The following is a 15777-nucleotide window of genomic DNA, read 5'->3' as shown; positions in this document are numbered from 1 at the left end:
TTCCATGAAAAAACAGAGTAAGATGCAAAGCTATTATTTTGTTTTCTTAATATTGTATTTATGTATCTCTCTTGGAATGCACTTTCTGAACACTCAAGTCAGGGAACAACATTATAAATTCTGATTTCAATTCAAATTAGGCTGCACTTTAAATAACTTGAAACATTACAAACTCCCTCACAACATTGTTCTGAGTTATATCTGGCAATTGAAGACACTTAGGCTCAAGCTATATCTGGCTTCCAAGGCATGAACAAGTTCCACAGTTGGAGTGGACTAGAGGCATAGCATGAGGGGGAGTCGGGGGGGGGTCCGTAGCTTCAGGCACAATTTTGTGAGAGGGTGCAAACAAGCGCCCCCACAGCAGGCTCCTTCACCAGAGCCTAGCTTCACACAAGAAAGAGCTGTGCCTTGCTTGCGGTACTCATGCCCAGTGCAGCTCCACCCCTGGGTCAGGCCTGACTCAGAGGAGGAGAGCAGGTGAGTGGGCAACAGTGCTGCCACCCACCCTCCTCACCTGTGGCACACCTTGTGCCTGGCTGCAGCAGCTTTCCTGGTAGGTCATATCAGGCCTCATGGCAGAGAGCAGCCCACCTCTGCCGCAACAGCTCCGCCTCCGCCTCTGGGTCATGTCTGACCCAGTGGCGGATAGAAGAGGGAGAGTGGACGGCAAAGCTTTCTCCCACTCTCCTCAGCCTGGCCATAACAGCTCCGCTGCAGGGTCAGGCCTGACCCGCTCTGCCGCTGGGGTAGACCAGCAGTTCTGCTCTATGTACCTTTACCATCTAGGGGCAGGGCTTCTCCAGTGTTATTAAGAACAACCCAAGATCCTGTATAGGAAGATACAAGATACTGATGCCATGATGTGTTGAGCCAAAAGAGAAGCTGGTCTGGAAGCCCTGCTTGCAGCATATTGATGGTTGACCCCTACCTAATTGGCAGTAGCTGTAGCACTGAGCTCATACGTGTTTGATGCATCCACAGGCCCCAGGCATAGCTGGGGGTGGTAATGGTTAATACAAGCCACAAGTGGCATGCGGTGAAATTTTTCATAGGGGAACAGTTGGGGCCAGAGGTGCCAGCTTGCAAGTGTGATGGGCAGGGGGACGTCACACATGTGAGTATCGCGCCTCCCTAAACTGGGCAGAAGCTTCTTGGGCTTTGGGAAGGAGGCACCACGGGAAAATTAGGGGACTAGCCTAGACCCCATAGTCCACTGACTGCACGCCACTGCCAGCCACCTGTGTTCCTATGTGACATAGCCTGCCTGAACCTATAAAGGTTGTGTGTGTCTTTACTTGGGTGTGGACAAGCCATATCCTCATGGAATGCGGTGAGAAGGAGCCAGGAGGGAGCCATCGGACCTTTGCTGTAAGTCGGTATCCTTCTTTAATAAGTTGGTACGTATCCGAACTCCCGTCAGCCCTCCTCCGGCTCTGCAGGGCACTCAACATGACTTGTGTAAGAAGACAGCATATCTAGTCTGAAAGAAGGAGGTAGTGTGAGTCATTGCATAGAGCTGCCAGGGAGGCCTTGTTCTCTTCTTACTCCTGTTGAATCTAGATGGGCTAGCTCTTTCAACCGCCCATCAAACCCTCCATCCAGGCAGGATATTTTAATACCTCCCCAGGCACCGGTGTTTTTCTCCAGATCAAAGCCACGTCAGAGAGATCAATAGACATGCAGTGAAGAGTCTGCTTTGGAAAGCCCCAGGGCCCAATTCCCCTATGCAATATTGCAGAAGGAAGGTGGGGGGTGAGGATGAGAAAATGCCTTGTCTAAGGCTAGCTAAGAGTTCAGGACAGAAACAGGACTGGAGCCTGGGACTTCTCAACTTGTACAGCTCAGCCACTATGCTACACTTGCTGAAACACTCAAGAATCAGCAGAACAAAATGCTACGCATTTTCATGGTCCCCCCCCCCCCATTAATACACAGCCTCAAGCCTAGATAGACTGATGTAAGATCTCAATGCTGGCTGTTATCTTGTGGACTTTTCCCTCTGACTTCTGGCTGGGGGAATGGTATAGTGCCCTGGATTGGCATGTAAACTGTGTGAGTCAGGAAGTCTTTGGTTCAAATTTCCTTTCTGTCTTGAATTCCCTAGGCTCAGCCAAGCCACTTTTCTCTTGGCCTCATGACACACTGGAATATCTTTCTATCTATCTCTGACATTTGTATCCTTCTTTTCCCAGAACAGGCTCGCAGCAGTCATCACCTTGTCATCATCTCATGCCAGCATAGTAAGCTAGTGGAAAAGATGGTGGCCAGCCCAACATCACCAAGTAAGCTTCATGATGAAGAACAGATTTCAGCATGGGTCTCTCCATTCTGAATCCAGCACGCTGTCTGGTGCATCACATTGGCTCAATATGAAGATAAGAAGGTTGGCCTGTTTTATGTGGCTATTGTAAGATAATAGTTTGAATACTTGGGGCACAGTGCACCCCCAGGCAGACACAGCACCGCTAATAGAGGAATCTGCACAGTAGACATTACCAACTCCCATATTTCTGCCTATAGGCACTTGGGGATGGTATGTCGGGAAGCACCATGCTCTGCAACTGTGCTATATGAACACTGAGTATCATTAACACAATTCTGTAGAGAAATGTACAGTATGCAAATGACCATTGAATGTACACAGAGCAGTGATATTTAGGAAACGACAGCTAAAAAAAATAAAGCGATCAGAACTGCACAGATTACTGATGCATAATATCCACATACCACCAGCATTTAGAATATGAACAATTACTCCCCATCCCACCCCCTGAAGAAAAAACCCCCCAAGGCAAGCACTAAGAGGAAACTATTAAACACTTTAACAGGAATCCAATACATTTGGCTATCTCTAACAGAAAAAAATGTTCTTCCCAGAGGAATGTATGTGGAAAAGGTTATACCAAAATGGAAAACTCACTGGGGTTTTTCAAGGAAGATTCATGAGCAAGAAACTAGCTTTCTGTTCACAGATCATTCTTGCAAAAGTCATTTGCGTTCTACATTTTTCACACGTATTCTGCAGACATTCCCTCCTTGGAGGCAAGAGAACGTGTTACACTGGAAATGGTCCTGGATTTTCTGTCCGACAAGTTTTAATTCCCAAATGCTAGTCAAGCACATCACACAGGTGGACGTAAATGTTTCAGGATCATTAAGCTCTGCTAATTTTTCCTAATGAATTACAATTACAGAATCACCTGTGCTAAATCCTTTTTGTGCTGATCCACCATGAAGATTTATTAGACCTTAACATTTTTCATTGTTTAGTTTTGACAAAACTACATCGTGCCTGAAGGTGATCTGGCACCTGTGCTGTTGGACTTTAGTTTTAATGCATTCACCACATGAACAAAACCATTTTTGTTGCAATTACAGAATCCACATGCACAAGTTTTGCTTTTGCCTCTACTTCCAGATGAGAAATAACATGGAACATATACTGGATGAGACAACCTCCAAGATGATGTCCTATTGACCATTTGTTCATGTGTCATAGTGAATATGCAACTATTTTATGCTCCATTACCTTAATATCTTTAAGCCTAACCTAGTACCGCTCTCTGCCTTAGGACTATCTTCTGACAAGTGTTGCCTTCAGGCAGAACTCATCTGAAACATATTGTATGATCTAACAAAACTCCAGGAGTGTTTCCTCAGCTAGTACATATTTTTGGCTTCCAAAACTGCCCTAATATATTAACATGTTCCTTGATTTTAAGTTTCCGGCTTCTCTCAGGATACAAGGTGTCTGAGACCACTGAGGTGGTCTCAGACACCTTGTGTACACCTTGTATACACCTTGTATACACCTTGTATACACCTTGTATACACCTTGTATACAAGGTGTCTGAGACCACCCAGTGTTCGGCACAAGCTCATATAAATCCCTTCCTTTGGCTTTTTCCAGCTGTCAAGATAGATATTTCAACAGAATAGATTTCTGGCTATGATACATAGTCTATGCATACATTCTTTTTGAAGATCTCAAGGTTTTTATCAGATATTTTATCAGATACTAAATATTATTTTTCTCTTTCAAAAAATAAATAAAAAAATCTACTATTTTAAGATGCCAATAAATAGTCATGGATGAGGAGAAGATCTAACCTTAGACACATAAAAAGAAGTTGGAGACTTCATTCAACCGGGATAGAGGTTTGTAGTAATCCAATGCTGAGTAAAAAAAATAAATAAATAAAAGGAATGATTTTATTTATTCCTTCACTGCACAAACATTTTGACTGCTAAGTAACACAACACCCAAGAATGCAGACAAGAATGAATACATTATATAAACAATGTAATAGCATAAACCTTTTACAGTTGTGGATAAAGTAGCAGCACAACGAAAGGAGAAAGCCTGAGTGAAGAAAAAGTTTTCCAGCATATTCCAAAAGCCTAATCATATGGTGAACAAAAATACTTTTTAAAAAGTATATTTATAATAAAGTTCTTTAGTAGTTCATGGGTAGGTAGAACCAGGAAATGGAAAAATAAACTTACCACTCAAATAATTAGTTGTGTGCTACAAATCGCCTTGAGTAATCCTGCCCATCTCTGTGTTGTTTCCTCACTTCCCTGTATTTTTTTTAAAAATATAATATTTATTGAGGTTTTAAACACATAAACACAAACCCACATACAAACATACACAAACAAACAAGTATAATTTCAATCCTTTCTTTCTTAAACCTTATTTCCCCGACCTCCTCACACCTCCCCCTTCTGTATTATAACTTCATTTTTGTCCATTCAGCAAATACTTATTTAAAATCTTGTATCTATTTAATCTGGAAAGAAAAACCACTTTTGAATTAATTTTAAACCTTATTCCTAAAGTCGACCCAAATCTCCCTTCCGCGATTTTCCCACCTTCCATAAAGGTTACACAAAATAAACATATGTATAAGATCTGAACAAATTATATTTAAACACCCTTTGGAATCCCAAGTATCCCCCCTCCCTTTCCCGGTTGTGGTCTATAAAACCAATGTCAGTACAGCTATTCTAGCCTGTGTCCCAAACGCCTGAGGCATTTAGCTCTCTCTTAGTCTCTCTCTGCCGATCTTCTTGACAGTCCTTTATTTTCAGCACCAACTCTCAAGGAAGCCTTATCACCATAATATTCTTTTTTCTTGCCAGCAGGCCTCTGTATTTGGAAGTGGAGCTCAAATTCTGTTTCTTAAATCTTTTAGATCTATATGGCCCTAAAGCTCCAATTTCCATCTTCGATAAATTTATCCTGCCAGGCCTCTGGTCAGCCTTGATCTTCTGCAACTTTGTGGCTTCTCCTTCAATTTCCAACAAGTCCTCATGTGGCTCTTGGGATTTTTCAAAGTTCGTTTCCTCAGTTGTAGCAGCCTCTGTTTCACCTTCCAAAACTTCTGGTTCGGAAACAAAAACTTGTATCAATTCAGTTCCTGTTCCCATAAGATTGTTGACAGTATTGTTCAATGCTGTTGTTGTTGTTGCTAAGATACCGCTTTGATCATGAAGCTTTCCCAGGAGATAAAAAGTCCTATTCAGTTCTTCCAGTATTTTCCCACTGAGAGCCATTTCTTACAGTATCCCAAAAGTCCCCTCTAGGGGGACCCTGTTTACTTAGTATCTTTCCACTTACTTCCAAAAGTCCAAATGTAACTTATTTTCCTTTACTCCTGATAAATTGTATCCAATTTTTAAAAGGATCTAGCCAGCAGAGTCACCAAAAACAACGTTTCCTTTTATTCCCAACTTTGACAGCTAGTTTGGCAGCTGTCAAAGTCCGTATCTTTTCAACAGGCTCTCTCACAGATCACTCCCGGTTCCCGGGGGGGGGGGTTGTACTTTAATTTAAGTTAGCTCTTATCCTCCAGCAAATTCAATTGTACAGTCCAATCGAGAAAATATTAATTTTTCTTCCAAAGAAAAGAAAACATGGTTCTCTCGACTTTAGTTATCCGATCTTTGCTTTAAAATATCTACAAGATGGGGGGGGGCAGACTTCCTTTTTATCCCTTCCCCGTTCGTGCCGAATTTAAATTTTTTTTTCTTTTAAAGTCCAGTTTCCGTATTACTTACGGGTTGTTGCTTTTAGTCCGAATTTTTAAAGGAAAAAGTCAGCGCTCTCCGTCCATGGCATGTGGCTTCGCTCAGCAGGGGAAGCAGAAGACTCTCAGCACCACGCCACCCCCCGTCCCCCGTTCCGCAGCCTTTAAAAAGGCTCCTTTGCGGGTCGGGGGAGCGTTAATGGTGCCCGTCGAGTCACCACGTCCACAGGCATTCGCACCTGTGGTTTTTAAGGGTCCCCGCGTCGCCGGCACGGTAGAACCCGATCCCTACTGAGCCGATTCCCTCCGGAGATCGGAGGGAATCCGCCATTAAACGTTGGCGCTAACCCGGAAGTCCTCCTCACTTCTCTGTATAGAATTTTTTGAGAAGCCTCTTCTGTTATAAATTTCACCTTGCCAATGAGGGTTCATTGCAGAAACCCCTGTCTTTTTCACTGTTGGCTAGCCAGTTTCATTTTCTTTCATTCATTTTTAATAAAATGAAACTTTATAGCTTGCTTCAGCCTGGTGTGCCATTTTGAAGAAGAACCTCCTCCCCAACCTCTGAGCATCAGCTATAATGGCAGTAGAAAGAAAAGCAGAGCTCTAGTGGTGTCTTTTTGTGGGGGGGATTATATGATGCATAATTAGTCTTTACTAGGTGTTCATTGTTTTTGGCTGAAGCCCAGATTCTGAGCCAAAATCTCTCTTCAGAGAGATTTGGTATGCCATAACCAGTTGTATATGTTGGCTACAATGGACCAAGGGCAGCAAGTCTTAGTATAATTTGTCATACTGGTCATGCCAACTCAAGAGCTAGAAGGTTTTCTGTTGTTTCTGACAGAATTGGATGATACTTCAGATACAGCAGCCCCTTCTGAGCGGATAACACTTGGTTAGAGGCTGCCCCCTTTCAAGTTGTAGCTATATTTTAAATTTTTTTATAATAGTGAATGGGAGAGGCACAAATCTTCATTTTTTCCAAATCAGAATTCAGCTTCAGATCCCAAGCCAACTGGATAGCCTCCAAACCAGTTTGGATCAAATCAGGATGTTTTCTGAAGTGTTGCATCAGGATCAAAACCAAATCTTGTGATCTGTAAACACCCGCAATAACTAGCACAAACAACACTAGTGCTAATATAGTGCCGACATGTGTTTGCAAATATAATCTTTTATTTTGTCCTGTTGACATCTGGAAGCATGCTCGAAAATAATTCTGGGGCAACTTTTCCCAAGACAAAAAAGTCCCTTGAATAAGTTATTCATATGAAATAGTGCAGCCAAATTTCTAGTTGGTCTTTTGAGTGCAGGGGTAATCTGTATGGTTTCCTCCAGATATTTCTGAACTACAGCTCCCATAATCCCTGAGAATCAGCCATGCTGGCTGGGGGTGATGGGATTTATAGTCCAGCAACACCTGGAATTAGCCATGTTGGCTTCCCCTGTTTTAGGTGCTTCTCTAATATCGCTTCCATTGCCATGCTTTCCAAGATAGAAAGAAAGGAAAAGAGAAAAGCAAGAAGAAACATGGAGACAGGCAGGGACTGTAAATAATAATAATAATAATACTGTATGAAGTTTGTGTTTCAATCTTGTGTAGTTGGGAAAGCTACCAGCATAAGGCCATGGACAAAATCCTGAACTTCAACAATGCAATGAAACCTGCTAATCAGATTCCCAGCCCCACTTCCTCTTTCAATTTAGTGTTATCTTCAGGCCAAGGAAGATTTTTATGCCAGTCATTTAAGAAGGTCACAACCAGCCCAGACATCTTAAGGTCTTGGATGAGTTTACAGCTGTTGCATATGCTGATAGGATTTAGTTTCATCACACCCTCTCCAGCACTTAGTTGGGATTTTATTATCCATAAACAGGGATTTACATTTGGCACAGGCCTCATGGCCCTCACTATAGTGTATTTCTTTTAAAGGTAGTCCCATTAACTTCAACTTCTCTTCCTATCTTTCTAATGAATGCATGTGACATGTTTTCTATTAATCATTTTTCACCCGTTGCTCACAGAATTACATGCAAGTGATTTAAGTACTTACTGGTCCCCTGATCTCATGTTACATTCCTTTCAGATTATGTTGTAAACTCTTCATAGTTCAGGAGATGCACTTCCCAGATTATTGTACGGTGCCGGTTACAAGGGACCTATCGAACTTAAAAAATGAGTTATAATTAATCCCCCAAACAATAATTTAGCTCTGTGGTTTCTCTACCAGCTGCTTGGTTCCCCTGTAGTTCCACAAGAGATCACAATGTGCTACTCAAGAAAATCCTTATGTCCTATTTCTGAGTTGTGTGTGGCTACAAACACAAGTCGGATGGGCAGGGCATAAATAATAAAAAAATATTATTAATAATATTATTCCTCCATTGTCTCCCAAAACAGATGGATGGAAACCAACATATAATCTGTCCAGGAACCCTCAGGTGAAGGGTGGGTTGTGAATGGTGATAATAAATGAATGAATGAATGAATCCCTTTTAAACCACCTTAGGTGGTTTGCAGGTATAGGGTGGTTGGCAGGAAATTATTCTGAAATTTGGCAAGATTCATCACCACACAAGGGGCAACCAAGCACTGTACAAGCTGCCACGAAATGGTGTCTGTGTGCTTTGGCTTCAACCTTATATGGAACTCAAGCGTTTTTTCTGTTGCCTCATATAGATTTACAATTCACTGGCATGCCACGCAATTCTACAGTGTGGCTGATGTTTAACTATATAATATATCCAGTTGCAAATGACAATTGTACAATGGATAAAACTCTTCTTAATATATAGTTTCTTCACACCCATATGTATTTTCCAATATCAATATTAAATGAATATTAAATATCAATAGTAAATGAAGGCATGTCTATCCATAGAAAGAATAAAAACAATGCTGAGTCATCCACTGTGGTGTTTCTATAGTTATATCATGAATGGGGTAGTTCAGATGACCAGAATCAGCTTCTGGCATGAAGTGATTACCATAGATAAATGGGGATAGCAAAGTCAGAAACTGACATATAACACAGGCCAAGGGAAATGTTGGGTGTTATGTACTGAGTTGAATAGGATCCAAAATGCAGCAGTCTGATTAGTCCTAGAACAATGCAGCAGTATGATTGGTCTGCAGGAGCCACCCAATCCAGCTCCAGATGGAAGTGAATCCACAACCTGATTGGCCTACATGAAAATTCCGGAATTAGCCAATCACGTGCAGCCCATTGTGTAAATAATGTATATCAAGCAGATACTTTGGGGAAACTTTCATTCCTCCTCACCACTATGAGCTGAATAAAGAGCATGAAATCCACTCTCAACTCTGAGTATATTTCATTGGGAGAACAAGAGTTTAAAGGCAGGTGAGGTACAACCACAAGGGTCTGGTTGAGGAGAACGAGGCAGTTGGCAATGGGCCATGCTTATAATGGCGAGGACTGGGGAAGATCTGACGGGGATAATATAGAGAAGACATTCCATTCAAAGCCTGTAAGATCTCTGAGAACACAAGGCATTGTTGGGTTTTCCAGGTTTTCTGTGCTAGTTGTATATCTGAACTGTCTCAAGAACAAAAAATATCTGAGGGTTTGGATGAAATTATTTAATCATTATATGGTGAGTATCCTCCAACTGAATATAAAATTTAAAAAGTGTAAAACTGAACTCATGAAATACTATTTACAAACGTTAAACCCGTCTAGTGAACGAGGCAGAACTGAATGTCTTCCTCTGTTGCACCCTTTTCTTTCTTTCTAAATCTGTGCTGCACACAACAAACCTCATGTCTTATAAACTGCAATACAAATCATTATGGGTAGCTAGTCTCCCAAACCATCCATCTTAATTCTTTCTGCCACAAAAACTAGGATCTACTTCTAACAAAAAAAAAGGGGAAGATAGAAACCGAATTCCTTAAGCACAGCTGCAATGCAGGAAAACAACAACACACAACTGCTTTGAAACTGACGAGAAATATCTGGCAACAGTTGGGTATGCCATTGTTAGGTTACATTTTGGTTTTTCCCAGATAAGAAGCAAGATGTCTCCCCCTCTTTTTTTTTTTTTTTTTTTAAAAAAAGAATTGTTTGGCTTGAACTAGAAGAGTAATGGCAAGCAAACCGTCTTATATGTCTTTTTAATTAAAATTTTGGCCAGGAAAGTTCTTTGCATTTGGTTTGATATGATTCACTAGGTCATGTTATTTATTATTTGTGAGTAACTGAACAACAGCTGAGGACTTTGGGGGTGGGCATGCAAATGTGCAAAGTTTTAGGAGTTTTTGTGTATATATGTGTATGTACTGAAGCGTTTTGTTTTTTTACTGTTAGTCATTCTCATTTGCAAACAGGCAGGAGAATTAAGTGAATGGCAATGGTAACCTGCCATGAATGTACAAGAAAGTCAATATGAGCAGCTGTCTACTCAAAAGAGCCTGAGTAATTTGCTCAAAATATTTTGTAAATACTCAAGAATACAAATTACATTTGTAAAATGAGAATCGGATTGTCATCTAGTAGGAAGAATAGAACTTTTGTTGTTCAAATAGCATCCTGTACCAAGCAGTCAAAGGCTTCATCTCTTCTTATGTCCCACCAAAATCCCTGCAGTCAGATGAGGCTGGTCCCTTACTGGTCCCTCCAGCTGTCAAATTCAAATGGTCCGGGCATTGACCATTGCGCCTGTTCTCCTGCTTAAAAATTTTTGCCTGTTCTCCTGCTTAAAAATTTTTGTTCTCCAAAAAAAGCAAGGATCTTGTGCCAGCTTAAAGACTAACACATTTATTGTAGAATGAGCTTTTATAAGGAAAAGTCAGTTTTATGTATTTATTTGTTAAATTTGAATCCTGTCTTCCCACCAAATGGTACTCATGGTGGTGGGCTAACAACAATAATACAATAAAATATGCATGATAAAATACAGATACCGGTATATATATATATATATATATATATATATATATATATATATATGTATCCAACAACAACCATCCGATGTCAATAAAATACAAATTAACCCATAAAAATCTTTCTGGTTGCATGTGAAGCTGACTATCAGAAGGCAACAGCCTCCTGGCTGTGTCACCAACCTCCCTGCCAGTCTGATATTCTGAGGTGCAAGCAGGGTGTTTTTAAACCTTCTTCAACTCACTTCTCCAAAGGAATGTCTTTCTATCCGTGATCACATATACATTTTAAGCATCTCACATATTCTAATAACTGGAAAGTAGAGATAGGGAGGCAAACCCCCCACCTTCCAAAGCCCAACTTTTATTTTGGGCTTTCTTCTACTTCTGTAATGGCTCAAAATCTACTGGAAAGGCTTTAACAAGACGGTGATGTAATGGAGATTTCAAAATTAGTGAAGAAAAACATGTGAGAATATGCTCTTTGGTTTCTGATAGTCTAACTACTAGGATTTAAAAGCCTAACCTATCTCCAGCAGAGTGCAAACCTGGGACTGAATATGCAAGCATGTTTGTACAGTAGCTCGCTCTATCTATCTATCTATCTATCTATCCAGGCAGGTGCATATTTGTGGCCCATGAATGCAGTGGAAATAACTAGACACTAGAAGCCAGTGTTGGGTAAAATCAGGCCACAACTTTATTGATTAACCAGTAAGTAAGTAAGTTTGGCATGGCAGTAGGCCAAGGGTCAGTTCCCTTTTCCACTCAGCCCTTGCTGATGGAATGGCCTTCTGCTTGGGGCTGAGAAGCACCCCATGGAAGTTGGCCAATGTTAAATCCTGGTGTGGTGCAAACCCTGGCATGGTGTTAAGGTTTCCACTGGGCAACCAGGGGCAGAGATTCCAGCCAGGCAGAAGTTCTAAGCCAAGTTTAGGGCATGCCTTGAGCCAATCCTCCCTTATGGGGTCCCCATTTGCTATGCTGATCTTGCCCCATGCTATTTCTGCCCAAGTTCAGACAAAATTCTAATGAAGCATTTCACTGAGGGAAAGGGGGGGGGGCGGACCAGACAAGGGCTGATTGAGTTAGGGAGGGGGGGGAATCATTTCTGGTCTGTCAACCAGCAACCCAAGTAGGTCATTAAGGTTCCAACACCAATATGCTCATGGGGAAAATGGCCCCGGACTCTCCTAAGTGAGGTATTTTGAAGGCCTTGGCATCCACTCTCTCACAACATCCTACAGAGTGATCCCTATCCCACAGGCCCTCACAAGAGCTATTAAGTAGTGGGTGGACATAGCAGACGACACAGAGATTTCTCCAAGTAGTTTTTTATAAGTAAGCTAGAACTGAACTGAACAGCAAACAGCTCAGCCGGCCTGCTTTTATAGACAGCCGGCTGTCAACATTGTAACAACAACAGCCCAGGGTTTCCCGCCTAAATTAACCTGAGTGAAAACTATATACACAATACCCCTGGTGGCCAGGGTGAGAACTTCAATACATAACAAGAGCAGAGCAGGACAATATAACCCCACTTTCCACAGGACTCTCTGAGTCCCCACGCTATCAGGCAAAGTCACCCCACATGGAGCAGGAAGTACATCACAATCATTTTTAAAAGTGGGGAGGGAGGAAGCTAAAGTAACAGCTTAATGCTATATAGGGTATTGTGTCCCTAGGTTACCTTAATAAAATCTCTGGGTAGCTCAGTTGGTTAGAGCATGGCACTAATGACACCCAGGTTGCAGGTTCAATCCCTGTATGGGACAGTGCGCAGTCCTGCATTGCACGGGGTTGGGCTAGATGATCCTCAAGACCCCTTCTAACTCTACAATTCTACGATTTAGAATATTATACCAAATAACAAGATGCTACATTTCAACATGAGAGATGGATACTGGCTGAAATAGCATTCTGACATACCCTGCAGTGTAACCATGTAAGTAAAAGCAAAAACAAAGCTTGGCTTACTTTCTTGCACTGGGGAAACACTAGTCTCAACTGAATTATGAATAGTGAAAGTTGGTGAGTCTTGCTGAGGTGGAACATTCAATGAATACTAGTGATATTTAGAAAAGTAGATGCCCTATATCAAATATGTGTTCATCAACACATGTCTAACACATTGAACCCTGTTACAGATAGGTAGCCGTGTTGGTCTGCCATAGTCAAAACAAAATAAAAAAATTCCTTCCAGTAGCACCTTAAACCAACTGACCGACAAACCAACTGACCGACAAACATATCTACATGCCTCTAGCTACCATCCCAAACATACCAAACAGTCCATTGTATATAGCCAGGCACTACGTTACAGCCACATCTGTTCCAATTCTACAGACAGAGACTCTCACCTAAGAGATCTACAGCAAACCTTTTTAGAACTAAAATACCCAGCAGATGAAGTTAGACAACAGATCAACAGAGCCAGACTGATACCCAGAGAGAACTTGCTGCAAGACAGACCCAAAAAAGAAAATAACAGAACACCTCTAGTCATCACATACAGCTCCCAAGTTAAAACAGTACAACGCATCATCAGAGATCTACAGCCTCTCCTGGACAATGACAGTTCTCTTTCTCAAGCTCTGGGAGGAAGACCTTTCATTGCCTACAGACAGCCACCCAATCTTAAACAACTCCTAACCCACAATAATACTACAACCAGACTTAACACGGACACTGGCACAAGAGCCTGCAATAAACCCAGATGCCAACTTTGCTGCCACATACACCCGGACAACACCATTACTGGCCCCAACAACATCACACATATCATCTCGGGACTATTTAATTGCTCATCGTCTAACATTGTGTATGCTATCAAATGCCAACAGTGTCCTTCAGCTCTCTATATTGGACAAACAGGCCAAACCTTACGCCAAACAACTAACTTAGTTGGTCTTTAAGGTGCTACTGGAAGGAATTTTTTTTATTTTACATTGAACCCTGTTCTCTCCTTTTGGCACATTGCAAATTGAATGGTGTTGCTTGATTTAAAAGGGTTGATGTGTAGGGAACCAGCCCATAGACTCACAGTGTGGAACCTCTGACCTAGCGGCTGAATACACATACCAGGTATGTTAGGCATGATTTGAGCCAGAAAGTGGCACAGGTGGTAACCCCTCCTCTCCCCCAGTGCCAGGACTTTGCCCTGTAACAAGTGAAGAAAGAAGTCCCACAGCATGTGACAGTGATACTTAGAGACATCAGTGATACATCAGGGCTTTCCCTGAGATAGAAATAATAATAATAATAATAATAATAATAATAATAATAATAATAATAATAATAATAATTATTTATTATTTATACCCCGCCCATCTGGCTGGGCCTCCCCAGCCACTCTGGGCGGCTTCCATAAAAACCAAAAATACAGTAAAATATCACACGTTAAAAACTTCCCTGAAAAGGGCTGCCTTAAGATGTCTTCTGAATGTCAGGTAGTTGTTTATCGCTTTGACATCTGCTGGAAGGGCGTTCCACAGGGCGGGGGCCACTACCGAGAAGGCCCTCTGCCTGGTTCCCTGTAGCTTTGCTTCTCGCAATGAGGGAACCACCAGAAGGCCCTCGGCGCTGGACCTCAGCGTCGGGCAGAATGATGGAGGTGGAGATGCTCCTTCAGGTATACTGGACCGAGGCCGTTTAGGGCTTTAAAGGTCAGCACCAACACTTTGAATTGTGCTCGGAAACATACTGGGAGCCAATGTAGGTCTTTCAAGACCGGTGTTATATGGTCTCGGCGGCCGCTCCCAGTCACCAGTCTAGCTGCCGCATTCTGGATTAGTTGTAGTTTCTGAGTCACCTTCAAAGGTAGCCCCACGTAGAGTGCATTGCAGTAGTCCAAGCGGGAGATAACCAGAGCATGCACCACTCTGGCGAGACAGTCCGCAGGCAGATAGGGTCTCAGCCTACGTACCAGATGGAGCTGGTAAACAGCTGCCCTGGACACAGATTTGACCTGTGCTTCCATGGACAGCTGTGAGTCCAAAATGACTCCCAGGCTGCGCACCTGGTCCTTCAGGGGCACAGTTACCTCATTCAGGACCAGGGAATCCTCCACACCTGCCCGCCTCCTGTCCCCCAAAAACAGTATTTCTGTCTTGTCAGGATTCAACCTCAATCTGTTAGCCACCATCCATCCTCCAACCGCCTCCAGACACTCACACAGGACCTTCACCGCCCTCACTGGTTCTGATTTAAAAGAGAGGTAGAGCTGGGTATCATCCGCATACTGATGAACACCCAGCCCAAACCTCCTGATGATCTCTCCCAAGTGGCTGCATGTAAATGTTGAAAAGCATGGGGGAGAGGACAGAACCCTGAGGCACCCCACAAGTGAGAGCCCAGGGGTCTGAACACTCATCCCCCACCACCACTTTCTGAACACGGCCCAGGAGGAAGGAGCGGAACCACTGTATGACAGTGCCCCCAGCTCCCAGCCCCTCAAGACGGTCCAGAAGGATGTTATGGTCGATGGTATCAAACGCCGCTGAGAGATCCAGCAGAACTAGGAAACAGCTCTCACCTTTGTCCCTAGCCCGCCGGAGATCATCAACCAGTGCGACCAAGGCAGTTTCAGTCCCATGATGAGGCCTGAATCCCGACTGGAAGGGATCCAAATGGTCCGCTTCTTCCAGGCATGCCTGGAGTTGTTCGGCAACCGCTCACTCAATCACCTTGCCCAAGAATGGAAGATTTGAGACTGGAAGATTTGAGAAAGGTTCGATTATATCTAAGGATTGGCTTAGAAGCATTTCAGCTTTCACAAAATGTATTTTTTTTTACTTTCCAGGCTGCAGAACATTTATAAATACGCCCACTGAGCTG

The sequence above is a fragment of the Podarcis cretensis genome (genome assembly GCF_951804945.1).
Source record: "Podarcis cretensis genome assembly, chromosome: 1".
Classification (NCBI taxonomy): domain Eukaryota; kingdom Metazoa; phylum Chordata; class Lepidosauria; order Squamata; family Lacertidae; genus Podarcis; species Podarcis cretensis.
This window is presented reverse-complemented; position numbering follows the sequence as displayed.